This window comes from Onychostruthus taczanowskii, unplaced genomic scaffold (assembly GCF_017590055.1).
Source record: "Onychostruthus taczanowskii isolate IOZ18803 unplaced genomic scaffold, ASM1759005v1 scaffold2, whole genome shotgun sequence".
In the NCBI taxonomy this organism is placed as follows: Eukaryota; Metazoa; Chordata; class Aves; order Passeriformes; family Passeridae; genus Onychostruthus; species Onychostruthus taczanowskii.
The window spans coordinates 10129829-10150077 of NW_024499239.1; positions in this window are offsets into that span (position 1 = coordinate 10129829).

Genomic DNA, 20249 nt, shown 5'->3' on the forward strand with positions numbered 1-20249 from the left:
AAAAAAAAAAAACCCACAAAATATAATTACATGTTTATACCACAATTTAGTGTATATTGTCATTTGAAAGCAGAGAAGCAGTTCTACCTGCAGATGAGATTTGCACATGCCTCTTGGGTTGCCAGATGTCTCAGATTACCAAATTACTCTCACACACAGTTAATAAAATATGCAAGGATGAGAGGAGGTCTTCATAACTTCTATGGGTTTTTTGAATTCATAGTTTGAGAATTTTTTCGACTATTGGCTCTTGTAGGAGACTAGAAAACAGAGAAGACTTTTTAAACCTAATTTTATCTTCTATGTTACTATTAAAAATGTAATTTCTGTCACACCAGATCCATACATATTTTTCAACCTCTCACTGCTTCACAGCATAATTAATGGGGCTATAATATGACTCATTATATTAAACTACTGTAAAACACAATTTCCAGAAGACATTTATAGATAGAATATAATGGTTTATTCTCCAAGAACTTACTTTGTTCTGAGTTTTTTTTAATTTTGTTTTTTAGATATGATAGTTAGGTATTACTTAGCTCATAGTGCTTGTATCCTCCATGTTTTTCTCAGTTCCAAATCTAATTCTATGCAAGTTAATAGTTATTCACTAGCTTTAGCAAGAACAAAATCAAAAGTTTAATGCCAAATGTTAAGCTTAGTGTACTATTTTTTCTCATTTATTTTGTAGGATATTTTAACACTAAAGAAATCAATGGGAATTTCGACATTTATTTCATTGGGAGTAAGTATCATTTGGAAGTCTTGATCACCAGCTGATGGGTTTTTGAATTTATTTCACTATTTTGAGAAAAAAAAAAGTAAGGATAACTTTCACTAATTGGTTTACCAAAGTTCATGAGACTACAGTGTGTCACTTTAATTATAGTTTGTTAAGTGCCAAAGCTAAGCATTTTTGTCATTTCAATTGAAATGCTTTGTTTAGTCATTGGTCCATTAAGAAGTGAAACAGATCCAAAAGAAGAGCAATGGGTAATTTAAACAGGCATAAGAGCCTCATGCAGTGAATACAAAGTTCTGGATAAAATCTGAATCACAATATAGGAAATACAGAACCACCTAGGTACACTATTAATTATTATTCCAATTTGGTTATCTGAGATTTGGTAAATTAAAGTTTCACATAAGAAAAAAAAAAAGGCATATTGTTCAAATAGATCAATTAGCAAAAGGAAAAGGGTAAAAATACAAGCTTTCTGTTGACCTTCCATACATTGCTCAGCATATTATTATAACTACAATTTGCTTCCTATGTATGTAATAGAATTCTAGAATAAAATCCAGGACAAGAAATATGAAATGCAGAAATACAAATTCCTTAAATTAAGCAAATTCCAGACTTATTCTTGTAAATATTCATCTACTTGGAATTCTTACCCTTCCCTAAGTGAGTTCAGGTTTAAGAAAATAAAAGGGTGAGGAGGAGGGAGGGGAAGCAACTAAATCTACACAAAAAAAAAAACCCCATACTAACTTGAGGTCAATCATTTGTCAGACTTCTACTAAATTAAATGTTGTCAGATTTAAGGGGAAAACCCGTATTTTTTAATTTGAGTCATATTTATTATCATAAAAATTAAGGTAATTTCTACACATACCAAGGATATGTGCTCTAATAGAATATAGAAACCCAATTCATCTGTAATAGGGTGTGTGAATGTACTGGTCCCAGTGACTGATTTTTTAAAATTCTTCAGTTAAAATTTTTACTGCCTCTTTGCACTCAATTTCCTCACTCAGAGTTTGTCCTTCTCTATTTGGTCCCAGATATTTTCCAGATGGAATTACAATTTCTGCTTTATTTACTGCTTGCCATATTGCTGCTGCCTCTTCCCCCACCTCCTCAGGGGAAGTTTCTCCAATCAGAATATCATCCATATATTTTGTTACAGTTTCACATCTTGGGGGAGTGAGTCTCTCTGCAAAAGTTCAGCAAGTGTGGCATGAACAATTATAGGTGAATATATATATTCCTGTGGGAGTCTGCTAAAGGTGTATTGTATTCCCTCCCAAGAGAAAGGAAATTCTCTTTATCCTCCTCCTTCAAGGGAACCATAAAGAACATATTTTTTATACCTAGCACGACCATCAATGGATGTGCAGCTGCTTTCAAAGTAGCAGTAATATTTGCAATGTTTGGTACAGCAGCTGTTAGCATGGCTGTACTAGCACCCAGATACTAATAATCAATTGTTAAATACCACCTCCTGTCTGCTTTCCCAGCTGGCCAGACAGCTGACTTATGTGGGGAGTGAGTTCTGGAGATTATTTGTTGTTTCCCAGTCATGACTCCAGAAATTTCATCTTGTGCCACAGCAGAAATCATTAATAATTTTTCAGTGAGGGAGTGCATTGGCTACTGTTGTTAATACCTTAAGTTTTAGCTTTCATATTTTTCAGATTCTGTACTGCCTTGATAACTCTGAACTTCATATTAAGTGTTAGCAAGTTCTCTTCACAGTTTAGTTAGACAAAAAAATCCTTTTCCAGCCTGAGAACCAAGGGCACCATTACAGCCTCAGGCCCAAAAGTGTAAACAACGGTGAATTGAAGAAAGCAATATGGGAGGCTGGGACTTCATAACCTGAAGCTTTAATTGGACAATTAACCCCAATATGTAAATCGACCAAAACTTACAAAAGTGTGAAAAGTCTTGACCGCTCACCAATCTGGGGCAGAGCCCCGGCCAGGCTCTTGCACTGCCCAAGGTGTATCCTTTGAAGGCCTTTTAATAAATACCTACTTTATTCTCTTAACTCTGTCTAGTCCCTGTTCCAGATCAGCCTCTCAAGGCATCATCATTAGTACACACATTGCGGACTCTGAGTTTCCAAGGTTGGGATTGATGTCTGAATTTAAGGACCAAATATCAGCATTTGGCAGGGACATCCATTTAAAACATTGAAACCTAAAATATTTTCATTAGGATCTTTAATTAAAATGTATGGGCTACCATCACCACTCAATAAGCCTTCACGTGACAACAGAGAGGACTAATTGCCTTCCAGGTGTTGTGGTTTTTTTATTTTTTTCCTTTGTGCTCTGTAATCCCTCCTTAAGGGGAGGGAGGGGTTGTATCCCTTTTTGGAGACTGATGCCAGAGGAATAAAATATGCTTCTTCCTTTCACTGCAATCTCATTTCTGGAGCTCCTATTATCTTCTCAAAACATCATCTAACCTGACCAAGAACATTTCCAGTCATAGGACATCTGACACTCTCTGCAACTTGTTCTCAAAACATTACAAATGACATCTCCCCACAGCCTTTTCTTCTCCAGGCTCATCCAGCCACCCTGCTCCCTAACAAGCCCATGTCTTTCCTGTCCTAAGAAGTCCAGAGCTGGACTCAGCACTGCAGGTGGGGTCTCACCAGAAAAGAGTGGAGGAATCACCTCCCTCACCCTGCTGGCCAAGTTCTGTTGATGCAGACCAGGATGCATTGTCTTTCTGAGCTGCAAGTTCACATTGTCTTCTCATGCTCAGCCCAGCACCCCCAATTCCTTCTTGGCATCTCCCAGCCAGTGTTAATGTCAGGGACTGCCAAAGCAGGTGAAGGACCTCGCACTTGTCTCTGTTGAACCTCATGGGGTTCACATAGGTCCACTTCTTGACCTTGTGAAGTGCATTACATTTTCCCCAGAGAGTTCTTGCACTCCTAAGGGAAAGATTATTTGAATTTCTCCATGTGGTAGCAGAGTAAATTCTACATTAGGTGTTATTTGCAAAACTAGAAATTTCAGTCTCTAACCAAAAAAAAAAAAAATAAATCAGAAAGTGAAGCGTAGTGATAACGTCTTTACAAATTAGATTTCAAACAATGATTTTTAATAAATATATCTTTCCTTCTAGTATTATCATCTCTGTATTTTTCTTTTCTACAAATGCACAAAGAGTAATAATTCTTGAAAGAAGTAGATGATATGTTGATTAGAATTCAGTGACTTCTTTCTTTCCCTTTTATGATCATCAACTATTTGTCAGCATAGTCACTGTAAGGCTCAGGAATAATTGCTTTAAAGAAGTCAGTGTTTCTTATTTCTTAAATTCTAAGGCTTTCCAAAGGTACCAGGACTCAGAAATATGCTTTCTGTATGTGTGACACAAAAAACTAGATGAAGTACAAACCTAGATCTAAAGGCTTTCAGACCTGCTAATGTTGTAAAATGAATTTATCAGCTCAGGCAGCTTCCATTACTGGGATAAAAAGTATAATTATTTTAACAGAGATCAAGATTTTCTTAGCATTATGTATATTATTAAAGGAGTTAGTTTTAAGCTGATTTGATTTATTTTTTTGAGAACATACATTAGGAAAAATTGAGGTCTCTGTCAAGAAAGCAGGACACTGAAACAAGAACCTAAGTTCTACTGATTGAAAGAAATTCTTCTGTTAAAAAATCTATTTTAATGTCTATAATATGCCTATTTTAATATGTTTATATTTTAATATGTTTAAGTAATCTTATTATAACTTCTTTAGATGTTGTAAAATATAAGTATATATGTATAAAATGTACATGTTATCGCAGAATGCTAGCGCTTTTTGCACTCAGATGCTATGGCAATGACCACAGTATAAATATGTTCAGAGAATGAACGAGATCTGTTGTCAAAGATACTAAAGGTCATCTTGTCCAACCCACCACTCACAGAGGGGACTGGTGTAGGTCAGGCTGTCCATCACCCCAAGGCCATGCTTTCCACAGTGTTGCTGGGCAGCCTGTGTTTGACAGTCTAATTGTGGTAGGCATTGGTTCTCTAAGGTCTAATTGTAAAACACTGTTAGACCTGAGGTTTTTGCCCCTCATACTTTTGATGGACACCTCTGAGTCTGTTTCCACCTTCAACAGGAAGCATCTTTAGTAAATAATTTTAAACAAAGTAATAAACACTTTTTTTGTTTAATGATGTAAACTGGACTGATGAAACATTAATTATGAAGACAAAGTATTTTGTCAATGAAAAAATTAATAAGTCATCATAGTGTCTTTTCTTTCTTCTAAGCTGAAGTCAGAGATTAACCAGAAATGTGTGGGTGGAGTGCTTGCAGGGCATTATTTGCCTGGAGTGAGGAGGTGTTGTCTGCATCTATCGTTAGGTGCATGGTCAGTATCAGTATAGAAAATGTAAACGTCAGACAGTCAGACCCTCCATAACAGGAATTCTGTATATGATGCCTAAGCACTGGCATCCTGACAGCCAATGATATGGCACCTGAAAGGGAAGAGCCCTCTATGGAGAAGTGTAATTTTATGTTGCAGAGAGAATAAATATCTCTCATTTGTTGGAAATTGCTCTACTGCTCTCCCATTATAAGTACATACATTTATAAATTATGTATTTTCCATTTTAAAGGTAGATGTGTTTAATAAAGTGTATTTTAAAAATACATGAACCAAGACAGAAATAACATTCATTGTCCACTTAGCATCATCTGGCATATGTAAACTCAAATGGCTTGTCAAACTAATTTTTCAGACACAAAGTGCTGAGCCTACCAAAGGAAAAAAAATAAGAAAGGTATTTTGAGGATTTTTTTGTTTACTTGTAAGGGGAGCAACGAGAAATCTTTTTCTGCATATGTGATTTGTCATCCATATTTCAATCTCTCTGGTACAATCTGTCTCTAATTGATGAGTATTTCTCCCCTAACTTATTACACCAGTATTAGTGTCTCTTTCATATATAATCCTTTGAACCATTTTCTATGGCAGTTCAAAGTCCTTGGTCTTATGCAAGCTCTTAATAAAAAGAAATTTTAAAGACAAATGGATTCTAGTGATATAGTACTGATGGGTTACAATTTGGTCAAATTATAGTAAGAGACTGAAATGTCTGAGAAAAGCTAAAGAAAAAAGGTCAAAACCCTCTGCAAATAAAAAGCATATGCACCTGCTGTAAGGAAGTGGCAGCGAGGTGGGGTCAGTCTGTTCTCTCATGTAACAAGTAATAGGATGAGAGGAAATGGCCTCAAGTTGCCCCAAGATAGGTTTAGAATAGATATAACGGAAGATGTCTTCCCTGAAAAGGTTGTCAACACTGGAAGAATTTCCCAGGGAAGTGGTGGAGTCGCAAGCCCTAGAAGTATTTGAAAGACATGAGAGACATGCCTTAGCAGTAGACTTTGAAGTCCTAGGGTACAGGTTGGACCTAATGATCTTGACCTAAATGATTCTGTGATTCTACAAGGCTTTAATATAGATATGAGAAATTCATGATTTCTCACATTTGAGTCTAAAGTCCTGTACATCCACTCCTGTGGTATGTTAGGCTCGATTTCCGAGCAGCGGCGGCTGCGTGTCCCTCCTGCCGGCCCACAAAACGACCCCGGGCTGTGGCGCTGCCTTCGCTGGTTTTATGTGCTAAAGCTCCTCCCACAGCCCGATTTCCCGGGCATTTCCCCGGGCACAGGGGCTCTGCCCCGCTTGCAAGGGGGTCGCTGGCAGCCCGGCCGCGGCAGCTTTGTGTGCCCCGCTCGGCTGCCAGGCGGAGCCTCCCCGGGGACAGCGCTCCCAGCGCGGGCACAGCCCTGCAGCCACTTGTCACCGCGTGTGTCACACACGGTGAGGCATCAGGAAAAATCGGATTGGTCCCCCTTGCTGTCTTAGAAAAATGATAACTTGCAGAAAAAAACAAAAACAAAAACAAAAACAACAACAACAACAAAAAAAAAAAAAAAAAAAAAAAAAAATAAAAAAAAAAAAAAAAAAAAAAAAAAATAAAAAAAAAAAAAAAAAAAAAAAAAAATAAAAAAAAAAAAAAAAAAAAAAAAAAACCAAAAAACCCACAACAGTATTTTTGAAGGAGCCTGGGCCTTCTAAAGTGAGAGTAAACATAGCAAGTGTTCTTTGGTCTGCATGACTGAAACTGCAGGTTTCACAGCATCAGAACAAGTCAGTCAAACAAGTCAGTGACAATACCTGGAAAACCTGCAAGTTTTATTTTGGTTAGCCTGTTTGTTGAAAGAAAGAAGATTTAAGTTTTATATCTAAAAGCAGAGTCTTGCCATAACCTTTCAATAAATAAATTTACTGCAGACAGCTTTCTTTCGGACACAACTGATTTTACAGATGATCATAAAATGTCTATGAGAGACTGCAGTAATGGAAAATAGAACTGCCTGACAGAACACTAATGCTGTAGTTGTTCATAAATAAGAGTACATGATGAAAATGCTGTGGGGGAAATGACCACCATTACATTCAACTAGGAGAGTGTTACCAGAACTCATCTGTATCCTTCATTTCTCACATGCATCTTATGTTTTTATTCCTTCTGAAAATCTTGGATTCTTTCACTGCAGCTTCTAAGTGTCTCCTGTTTTTTCTAAATAAAAGATTCACCGTTCATATATTTTTTAAAATCATATAATGATATTTTGAAAGAAAATTAAGTAATTTGTAAAAAATTGAAAGAAAAACCATTTCTGTTATTTTATTGCAGTACATATGTACATATGGACTGCATTTATATGAATTATTTTTTTACATTACACTGTCTAATAATAGAAGATATTGGAAGTAAATGATTCAATCTGATGCTTGCTGAAATATTTTCTTACGATACATATTCAGCAACATTAAAAAAGAATCACAAAATGAACTATTTTAACATTTCTGACATACATGAAAGAGGCAATTTATTGCATTTTCATATTAATTTTTTATCTATTATAAAAACTTTTTTATTAAGCATACTGAAACAGTGTAGTGGAAAAGTTATGCTGAACATTAATTCAAACAAATGACAGATGCAACAAAAGATATACTATGTTTATACTCCTACCAAGCTTAATTATTGTCTAATTTGAACTACTATATTCAGTAGTAGTTGTAAAATAAATATTTTATATATAATAATACAAAGTACTATATTTTTAATATAAATATTCCATAAATATAGATATATCATAGATATGCAATATCTATGCTATTTCCTTTGCAAAACAGTTACAAATATGAAGAAAGAAAATCAAACATCTGAAATTTTTGTTGCAAGTATGGGACTTCCTATTAATCCTTGGTGTATTTTAATATAAGTTATTAAATTATAAAGTTCAAAATACTTATGGGCTTAAGAGAATCTCAAGACTCTTTTAGTAGGAAAAATGGTTATTTAATCTCTATCTTTTTATTAGTCAGCAGAAACAAAGGAAATGGGAAAAACCATATTGGAGTAAGACAGGGCAAAAATGATCATAGAGGGTGATTTTCTTTTGGTTTTTTTGGGGATTTTTTTTTTTGTGTGTGTGGGTTTTTTGTTTGTTTGTTTGTTTTGGATGGATAGATGTCAAGTGTACTTTTTGGATTATATTTATGGCTAGATTTTTTTTTCTGATTGAAATATCTTTTTTCATTCCACATTTTCAATACATATGATAACCTGGATGCTAAAGACACCTGCTTTTATTTTCCTTGAAAACCACTGCAGCTTAGTCATTAATATCAGTGGGAAATGGATCCTCCATACGAGCAAGTGAAGGAACAAATGATTGTTGATGACTCAGTGCCATTGTGGATTATTGCTTGGTTTTTAAATGAGAATAATTCATTTTACCAAATAGAAATGGTAATGAGCTTTTGTTTTATCTTTTATGTTTCTATTTTGTCTAACATTGAACCTCTGGAAACAAAAATGTCATTAAAAATACTGGGTCAGGAGGAAAATAATAATAAAATAAATAAACAATTCAGACTCAAATATGTCCTGAAATAAGTTTTATACTGCTTAGTCTTTTTCTGAAGATTATATCTATGCTGTTGCTAAACTGCCCTGTCAGCTTGTGGGAAGCCTGGTCTGGTTGTCTTGAAAACAGACAGCTGGTAGCTCTCCAAGTGTGCAGGCAGTAGATCTATTGTAGAATGGAGTTGTAGAAACCCAAGCTTGATACATCTTGATGTGATATTCCCTGTACTTACTGTTGATTCATTTCTACTTAACATGGATTTTCAAATGCATAGAGTGAATTTTCAAGCCAATTTTGACCAAAGTCTTGAGAGTGTTTCACCAAGACATACTCAGACATTCCTTTATGCTGTTTATTCATCTGCATCAAGTTCTTCTAGACAGTGGAAGAGGAAATTCTTTTGTTTTCTCCAGCTTTTAAATATCTTCAGATACCAGAAGGATGGACTTCACTTGTGCAAGACAAATTACACAGTGTCTTACTCCCCTTCTTTTGACAGACCTTCATTTCAATGTTATGTCATTATGATTCATATGCTGTCCTTACATCTTTCTAGTAGATACCTAAAAAGCAAAAGATATACCTTAGCAATTTTTAACCACTGTAATATCTTGTACCCATACACATAAATATAGTACTAATACCACTACATATAGTACCTTACTTCCAAAGGAGTCCAGATAATTTTACATAATGTGTTTTGTTTAATTAGATTATATTAGTGTACATATTTTAAGGTACCATAAAAATGTATTAGAAAGTAATTTTTCTATATGTATTTCTGTAGATCAATCAGAAACATTGCTGCATTTTATTTTTGCACCTTTAGAATACTGTTTAGTCATAAGAAGAGGTCTCTTAGGCAAAAATGCAGGTAAATATTTCAGGGGAGGAGGGAAGAAAAAGAGAAAACATATTCCACAAATATTTAGAATGATCACAAACTAAATGAAAAACAATACACATTCTAAAGTGAAGGTATGGTATGTGTCCTGTACTTATTAATACTGATAATCATGAAATTAAATCTTTCCCTAACAGAATTAGGAAGTAATTTATTTCCTTACTCAGCTTTTTTCATCATATAAATCAAATATGGAATTATATTTTTAAGCTAACATATAAATATACCTGCATAATTTACAATAAAAAATCCTTTCAAGTCAATAGATTAGATATCTAAGCTTTAAGAATTTTTTTTTTCCATCTTAGCAAGGTATGACCTTATTTAATATTAAAAGAGGGAAAAAGCCTTCTGAAAAAATGCATAAAAGCTAAATAAGCAAATAATTAATAAAATACAGAGGCGAAACATGTATTTTCCTGGTGATAAATTGGTATACAAGCTTTTAAAGAAATCTTTGATCTGATCAAAAGAGGTAGGCGTTTCTTATATTTCTGTTGAAATTCTCAAATGACAGGAAGGGCAATTAGGGAAGCTGGATGATTTATTGCTTCAGGGGTGTAATAGACAAAATTGTTTTAACAAAATTAAAAGCACGAAACTTAAATCAAATACCGAGCTGAGGCAGCTAGAACAAATACTTGCCCATTTTGAACTGCATTAAAAGGCTGATGCGAAATAAATAATTACAATACATACTGCAACTCTCTTCCTTTAGTTCATAAAATAATTGTGACTTTCTAACTAAATATATGCTTTTTGCAGAAAGAATATTAAGACAGGTTCATATATATGAACACTAATTATCAGAATGTGTAGTTGATGGCATACCTAAACTATAATTAAGAAGGTTACCTTGGAGTAACTAAAGTAGAGAGAATGAGAGAGAGAGAGAGGGAGAGAAACAGGAATTAGCGGGGAAAATGCCATAGGAAATGGCAAAAGCAGTTATAAGAAACAGGGAACATGGATACACATCCTCCCCTGTGGGGTTCCCCCAAATGAAGGAATTGTCAAAGAGGAGGATGATTTTCAGCAAGCTTTTTTCTTAGTGTTACCCTTTCAGTGAGATCTGCTCAAGCTCTCCATTGATTCCTGCTTCTGATGACATTGTAACTTATTGGAAAAAAAATATTTTATATTTATTGCTATTAAGTCCCTGTTGACACATACTATCAGATATTTATAATGAATTTCAGTAACTACTGTTCACATTCTTTGTGCGCTATGCTTGGCTTTCTGGAGTAAAAAGTAAAATCTGAAAAAGGAAAATGTAAGAGTTAGCAACAGCATGTAGAATCATATAATGGTTTAAGTTAAAAGGGACGTTTAAGAGCATTGAGTTCTAATCCCCTTGCAATGGGCAGGGACACCTCCCACTAGACCAGGTGGCTCGATCTGGAACAGATGCAGTGATGGTTTCAGTCCTGTGACATCTAAGAAATATTCAGTAAGTAGAAGCTGAACTTTTAGTAGCTTAAATTTATACTCCTCTGAAGACAACAGCCAAAGAGAAGATGGTGTCTCCTAATGGGATCATCTTTTCTAATACACACATGTGGATAATCAAAAAGGCTCTTAGGAATCATATATTAAGCATATCCTCATATACTTAGAATGATACTTAGAATTTTTTTTCTCTTCTTTGAACTTTTAAAAAAAAATCTGTAGGATGTGAAAAGAATGTTTATTGTAAGAGGACATGATATAGTAGTTTTTCAGATAATAAAGTTTTCCTCCTTTTCAGTCAATACTTGTATTTTAAATGTAAAAATATTAATGCCAAAGTGATAAAAAAGAAGAATGGTAGAAAGAAAAGATAGATTAATAAGAAAACTGTGAAGACACAAGTAAAATAAAAAATAAGGAATTAATTAATAGAATAATAAAAGAAAACAAGTTTTCAGTAAAAAGAACTAAACTCCCATAAGGACCAGCCTCTTGCTTCTTTCGTGATGCCTAAATGAGAGGAGAACCTTTTAAATAGAAAAATCCCTAGTTAATGTCATATTGGCAACTTGAGTCTAGAACAAGGTGTTCAAAACAGCTGTTAAATGATTTGCATTCTGCCAGGGTGAAGTGTATCAGTAACCACAGAAAGCACATTTAGTCTTCAGGAATCCATGTCAAAATAGCACTGAGCATTTGAGTCAGTATTATCTCAAAAGTGAAAAATTAGGTGTAAGACAAACAATATACACAGCTAAGTACAGCTGTAGAGAAGTAGCCTGAGCAACCCAGCCATCATTCAAGTTCTGTTTGCAAAGCACTTAGAAAAAAAACAGATCGGTTGCACATGCAAGTATTCCGTAGACATTTGCTTCTATAAAACAGTTCCAGAAGTTTATTAACTACTTGAGGAAGAGACTGTTTTTAAAAATTGTATTTATAGAATATGTATGACCAGTCTCACCAAACACAGGGTTTCCTCAGTATTTGTAAATAATTGGGGTAGCAATCATAACAGGAAGGTGAGTTTTGTAAGTTTTTAAAAATAAACGTGGCACAGCAATCGAAGAAGACAATTTTTTAATTCACCTATGACAATTGCTGTATTGATTTCTCATAAGGTGAAAAATCAAGACAATCAAAGTCTATTTGTGGAAAAGATATATATAGCCAAAATTGAAAGAATTATAGCATACTTTCTTAATTTTCTTCACATACTGAGTATGCAAGCAAGTCACCAATGGCCTTGAGAAATACATTGTCCCCTTACATATAATAATCATACATGTTTCAGTTATGTCAACAGATGACAAATAGACTTTCATGGTGCATTTTAACTTTTGTCTTATTTAATTTAGATTGCTTCTGTTTTCCACATACCAATGTTAAAAACACCAGTATTCTTTCAGTATCTGACATACAAAGATTGAGAAATTTGATTGTCCTGCACTATTAATGCAGAAAGCAAGAAGATCTTACAACAGTTTTTAAAAACCTTTCTTACCTAAAAATGTAGTTGTTCAAATTAGTATGAATTATGTTCTTTGAAATACCAGAACTGAAATCAGTGTTATTGCTACTGAGCCTTTGAATTCAAAGGCATCTTTTCACTGTCTTTAATCTTCTATTTGAAAACACTAATTCTAGGTCCCTAAAGGGACATTTGTATTTTATTTTATGCTATATGCATTTCAAATTATTGAATAGTAGTTTTGATCTGACTTTCTGATAAGGTTAAAACACAGTTGATACAAAAGAACAAAGTACTTTGTATCCTGTTACATTCTATTAATTCTATTAATTCTGATTGTCTCATAAAACTGAAAATTGCATTTCAGCTAATGCTCCCTGGTATGCAGATGAGTTTAAGTACAGTGTAATGATAACAAAATGAGGAGGTTTTACATGTAATGTTCATTCATTCATTTTTTGGTACTTGATAGACACAGCTTCCCCAATTTTTTTTTTAACTTTCTTTCTGTATTCATATGATCTGAAATAATTTAAAAATACTTACATTGAGTTCAGAAAGAATTTTTAAAAATTGTATATAACCTTTATTTGTTGTTTCAAAATGTATATATTAACAAAACACAAATTAAACCAATGACATGGACACTTGAAATAACTTACAAAGAATTATAAATTTGTTTAATCAGTAGCAATGAAACTCTATATATTTTTTCCCTCAGAATCCTTAAAAATGCCTCATGGAAAGTGATAACAGGATTGCAAACTCAGATATTTGTAATTTATTAATTTATTTAGGATGCTAAACCATTCCACCATAATAGAGTTGGCCCTAGATTATGTCTTATCATTCAGATGTCTGATCTACTACAAACTTCCTGAATATGCCTAGGCAGGCTTTATGAAATGCCATTTATCTTTTCTCCCATCATCACTAATCTGTTAAATAAGTTCAAATTAAAGATCTATGTGGTAAACATTTAAAATCAGTTAGTTTTTCACAGAAGATAAGATCAAAACTTAACTTGAGATATCTATATACAGGTGGAATGCCTTATAAAACATCTACAATTTCAGTTTAGCAATGAAGTCAGACTCTTAGTTTGTAATTATTCAACCATTGCCATAGTAACAAACTAATCTTTTTAACATAGGGTCACTCTTTCACTGCAATTTTATCAGAAACTGGACATGAAGAGAATGAAAGCACTTATCTATCAAGAAAGCAACAAATTTGAACAATAGTAGGAAAGCAGAAAATAAAGAAGTATTCTAACTTAAAAGTGACTGTTAATTGTTTAAGTCAACCCCAGTAGGCAGCTAAGCACCACAGAGCTGCTTGAACACTCCCTGATTGCTTAAGCTTGTTAAAGCAAAAGTTGCCTGCACAAGAAAAGCAATGTAAGGAATTAGTTCACTACTTCCTATTGCAGGCAGATTTTTTTAAGGAAAGCAGGGTTTCCTCATGCCTAGAAGTGACTTGGGAAGACAAACACTATAACTCTGGACATTGCAATGCTCTGAAATGGCCTTTTCAATGGACAAAAATACCTATGAGTTATCCCTGTGCCCATGCCGGCTTATCCACAGGTCCTAGTCCCTTTAACTCCCCTTGGGGTTCTGATCCAAGTTCTACCCTGTCCAGTACAGCAGCAGAGGAAGAGCAAAAATGCCCTGTCCATCTGCTAACCAAGGCAGAGTGTTGTTGCTGTTATCAAAATGTTTGCAGGCGTAGCACAGTAAGATGATAAGCAATACAGAAAATAGTGAAAGCAGCCGCTAACAAGCACTAGACTTTTATATACAATAAGGCAAGCAAGCCCCATGGCAAGCACAGGAGACTAGCAGTTAATAGCTGAACAGTTACAGCAGCAATAAATTCAGTCTATCACACTGGAATCTGTCCTTATCACGAACCCTTCAAGACTCACCTTGAGTTCCCTAAAGGACTGTTGTAGCTTCACCCCAGTAGGCAGCTGAGCACCACACATCTTCTTGCTCTTGTCCCTCACAATGCAATGGGAAAAAGAATTAGAATGGTGGAGGCTGAGATAAGGACAGTTTAAAGGATTAAGCAAAAACTGTACATGAAAGCAAACAGAAAAAAGGAATTAATTCACTGCTTACCATTGCCAGGCAGATGATCAGCCATTTCAAGGAAAGCAGAACTCACCACATGTAGCAGGGACAAACAGTTTTGGGCAATCAGATGTTGTATTCAGAACATCACCTCCTTCCTCCTTTTCTTCCCCATCTTTTATTGCTGAGAATGACATAATATGGTATGGGGTATCCCTTAGGTCAATTTAGGTCAGCTGTTCCGACTATGTCTCCTCTCAGTTTCTCCTGCATCCCCAGACTACTCATTGGCTGGGCACAAGTGGATGAAAAGTCCTTGACTTAAAGTCAGCACTGTTCAACAACAATGAAAACACCAGTGTATTTTCAACACTGTCTTGGTCACAGATCAAAAACACAGCACCATACAATCTGCAATGAATAAAATTCACTCTGTTCTAGCCCAAGCTGTAAAAATAATTTATTTAACCTTCTGTAGTTACTACATGCTAATTTTTGATTCCACAACATATGAAATAATTCATTAATATAGATTATAAAATAATACTAGATTTGTATTTGAAATATCATGTAAAATTACTTGTATAAAGTTGTTCAAATTCCTTCTAAGGACTTGGTGTCTTCAAGAGTAACAGCTATTTGTATGGTCTTCATAGCAGATTGGGAAGCTGGATTGTATTTCTGCAGTAAACATGGTTCAGAAAAGTTAAACTATGTATTAAATTTAAATTATTTTGAACATTTCTGTATGCATATCTTTGAAGTAATTTTTTGATTGTAAATGAATTGTAATGGATAATTCAATTAATGTAAATGAGGTTTAGAAATTTAATGTAGCATACACAAGAGTTAAATAAGAGATTCTACATATTATCTTGGCTTATTTTTTTCTATTTTTTTCTTCTCAGGGTTTGATAGATACAGTGGCTTTCAGCTAGCATCTTATGCTGAAATTTCTCCTTAGACAGAAGCAAAGCTTTGTTATACATTCTCACAACACATTACGAGAAGAATGGGTATTTTAAGTACCAATGCATCAATGTAAATAATAGTGTTTGTGAAAACTGCAGTACAGTAAGGCTCCAAGTACCAGTCAAAGTGGCAGTTCTGGAGTATTCTAGTGTAATCTTTTCAGCTGTACTTGAAACAGTACATGGAGTGATTACAGATACACCATGTATAGTTAAATTGCTAATATGAGCCATTGACACTAAAAGCAAATTCACAGAAGATAGTTTTAAAATATTTTCCCAGTGAAATCTGTAACTCTAACTTGTATTTTATATTGTGTTTTACAACACAGAGAAAGAGAATGGAAATGGAATCTGTTACAGTATGGAAAGGGCTAAAAGAATGAGCTTCACCTTTTTAGGTCTTAGAATTGTAGAATCATAGAATGGTTTTGGGTTGACAAGGACCTTTAAAAACCATACAGCTCCAAACTCCTGCCATCAGCAGGGACACTTTCCACTAGATCAAATTTCTCAAATCCCCATCCAGCTTGGTCTAGAACATTTCTAATGATGGGGAATTCACAGATTCTCTGGGCAACCTGTTCCAGTGCCTGACAATGCTTTTAGTTTTAATCTGTTAGCTTTTGTCCTATCACAGGTGGCCATCATTAAAAGAAAAAAAAAAATCTTTCTAGTATTCCACCTTTAAATATTGAAAGGTCAAAATAAGGTCTCCACCCTCACCTTTTCTGTTCCATGCTAAACAATCCCAAATCTCTCACCCTTTTCCTCACAGGAGAGGTATTTAATCATTCTCATTCTTTTCATGACCTTACTATGGGTCCACTTTAAGAGATCCATGCTTTTATGTCCTGGGTGCCCCAAAGTTGGATGCAAGGTGGCACCTCACCAGAGTAGAGTATAAGAAAAGAGCTTCATACCTCAACTGACTGGCACAGTTCTTTTCATGAGCTAAGGATATAATTGTCCTTCTGTCCTGCAAATGTACCTTGTCAGCTGGCATATAATTTTTCATCTACCAATATCCCCAACTCCTTTCTCAGCATGGCTGCTCCTAATCCATCCAGCCCCCCGTCTGTCCTGATATTGAGGATTTGCCCAACCCAGAAAAGGGTCTTGCACTTTGCCTTGTTAAACTTCATGAGGTTCACACCAGAAGTAAAATCCAACATATATATGTAAATTTATAAATTAAAGTTTGCTCTAAATATCTATCAGAATTTTTTTGTCCAGCCTTTGAATTCATGATGTAGATAATTTTTGGTTATGTTGATGTACTGAATGGGACATTGTCTCAGAGCTGGTAATACTCTACGATGTCTTCTTTGCTGCTGAATTGAATTGATTATGTAACTTTTTCTTATTTTAAATCATTAAGACTTAATGAAACTTGCTCTTTTCAGACATAATTATCACAGTCTAGATAATCCATAAAAATTGACCTCAACAACATGTTTTAAATGCTTTTTAAAATTTATAGTAACCTTGTTTTCTGAAATCTTATATTGTAAGAAATATTTTTAGACTTTTCATTTGAGAGCTTATGTAATATGTGATTTACTTAGCTACAGGTTGTAATAAATTTTGACTTACATTTCAGTGTAGGACTGAGGAAAAACATGCTTTTTCATGGTGACTTGGTGTATCCTGTCTTTTTTTACTACATTAGAAGTAGATGTCTACATAGAATAATAGCTAATATCTCCATCCTATCCATAGTTAATCCTTTCTTCTCTTGTCTTTGAAAACCCAAATATTGTATTCAAATTACTTATATTTACTGATATTATGAAACTGTGGATATACCCTCAAAATTTTGACAATTCAAAGGAAAAGAAAACTCATTTCTGTTTCATTAGGTACTTGTGAATGTTTAAAGTGATGCTGTGTAAACAATCATTCATTTCATTTTGGTCAGTACTTTTGACAAAGAAGCTTGTATCTGTTGAGTTTAATGATTGTGAAAATCTAGTCTTACTGCTCTTCAGATGTATAAAAATTCTAACAAAGGGTTAGTAGGATTTTGTAATACACAAGGACACAGAGACTTAAGCCTTTAAATTTCTCTACTATATTATAGGTTATCACAAATACCACATGAATCGCCATTTACCATGTAAACTATTACAAAACTTACCAATAACAAGCATGCCTATGATTAATAAACTGAGTACATATATCTCAAACTATTACAAATTATTATTAGCATTCATTTATATAGGATCAATCAAAAGTGTGTCAACAATCAATAATAACAGTAATCCATCATGTATCAATAAGCAATAACAGCGACAACCAAGTAGACATATCCTTTTATAGAAACATTATTACTGAAGCAATTTATCAACAATTTAACAACAGGTACAATAGAATAATTGGGAGATAAATATCTCATCACTATCAAGTGAATTAGACAGATTTCAGAAGAGGAAAAACAATCCCAAAGGGAAGGACAAACAGATTACAGATCCAACCATCCAAGAGGTAAGAGGGCAAACCAAATGAATCCCAAACTGCGGTTCAACAAGGTAACAGACAGAATATCACTTAAGTGACAATCTACATCTGAGTCTGAAGTCAGACAGTGGAAGTCCAAGATTTCATAAAAAGTTAATGTGGAGAATTCAGTCTGAGAAAGGAAAAGTAGGAGTAGTGTAGGGAGTTCTCAGAGAGAGAGTGGCTCCATTTTTGATGAAAATAAATGCCCTGTTATAGAGATATAAGAGGGCATAGAACATACTACTTAGAGCAGACAGTAGATGCACTTAATTTTGATTTTTTTTAACCTTAACAGCCAGTAGATGATGGTATTTTCTGTTCTTTCAGAGTAATTTTATTTTTCCAGACAGTTTTCCATCCTTTCAGACAATAAGTTGCTGTTGCAGTGCCTTGTTTTTTGTGCTTGTCAGTGGTATCTCAGGATGTGTCAAGTCTCTGTGTATCAAGCTGTACTTCAAGGACATTTATCATTCCTCAGCCTAGTTCCCAGGCCGGCAGTTTCAGCCTGGGAGTCCTTTCTCTGTCAGTCCTTTCTTGTCAGTATTTTTCAGCAGTCATGTTCTTTTCTCAGTAAGTTTCAGCTTCTAACTGAGCCACCTCTACAGCTGCTCTCATCAACAGTAAGCCAAACCCACTAAAACACTGACTGAAGAAAAGCTTTCCTATAATTCAGGACGTGTAAACCTGGGGTTTCTCCAAACCTCTTTGGCTATTATGAGAACAGAAATATGAGTATGTATATATCATTATACGAAGGATGGCCTTAAATAATTTTTGATTTCAACATTTTATTTTCAGAACATGTTATGATGCCCACTAGAAGAAGGGCATATGGAAAACAACTGGTAACATGCTGAAAACTAGTGAAACTAAATGCCAGCATGGTGAAACTAGATGCTAGCATCTATTGTGCTTTAGTAGATTTTTATTTTTAAGGGGGACTGTTTGCTTACATTTTATTTGCAAGGTTTACATTCTAAAAAACCAGACTGCCAGTATCCTGGTGATTGTGCATAACACAAATTTATTGAGCATGATAGAAAGACATCTGTTTTCTTTTGTCTTGCTTGTTCTCTCTGTTAGCAGGAATTCTTTCAGAAAAAGAAAGTGGTTGTTGAGTCTTTCTTCTTATTCTGCCCCATGTGAAAAGGAATTAAACACTTCTGTTGGCTGACTGCTGCCTCTAAGCCACAAGTACACAATTTGGGCCTTAGTGTGTTTTCAGATTCCTTTCTTTGTGATACATTGTTGTCCCCAGGTGCCATTGCTGACATTGACTTGCCTGTGGCTATACATTCCTCATACATACAGTTTGACACACAAACTATTGCCTGTTGCAGGTTTGTTCTTCACAAACATTAACTGCAGTTTGTCTTGTTGGAAAGGTACAATGTACCTTCAGGTTCCTTTCACAATTCTGTGCAGTTGTCAGCAGCATTTTTTTATTGTATTTGGTTTAGTAAAAAATAAATTTATAAAAACCAAAACATCTCTAAGATGTACGTCGAGACAAAATATGAACCAACACATAATGAAAATATAAAAATATTTTTCTATACTTTAGAGTTTAGAATTGCAGTAGAATTTCAGTTTGTTCAGAAAATTATTATGAAGCAGAACCCAGTTGTATCATGTGTATCAATATTATTAATGCAACTTGACTAGATATAAGTTTCCAAATGTACAGAGTTTTGAGATATTAAGATAATATTTTGAAATGGAACCTGTTTTGTGATAAGTAACATCTAAGACTACTGACTTGTAAACTTGGTTCTTGCTAACTTATCATCATTATAGCAGAGTGGACATAAAAGGAAGACTTTCCAGCAGAGAAATTCACACAAGACTTTATTAAGAATTTTTAGAGCTAGATTTATCAGAGAATTGGTATTGTGTGAGAAATTATATAGCAATAGCATATTACCATCAAATCAAATTTTATAAAAATAAATTACTCCTCAACCTTCATTTCATGTTATGTGCAAGTCTTCCTATTAGTATGGAAGAAAAGTTTAAAATAAGTTCATCATCTTTCTTTTAAAAATAAAGCACATTTTTTGCTAATGATAACATTGTTTATCTATTTCACCAGCCCTCGTTATCATATAACTTCAGCAGGATCCTTATTCTTTCTTATTCTTTCTGTCTTCAATCTGGAAAAAG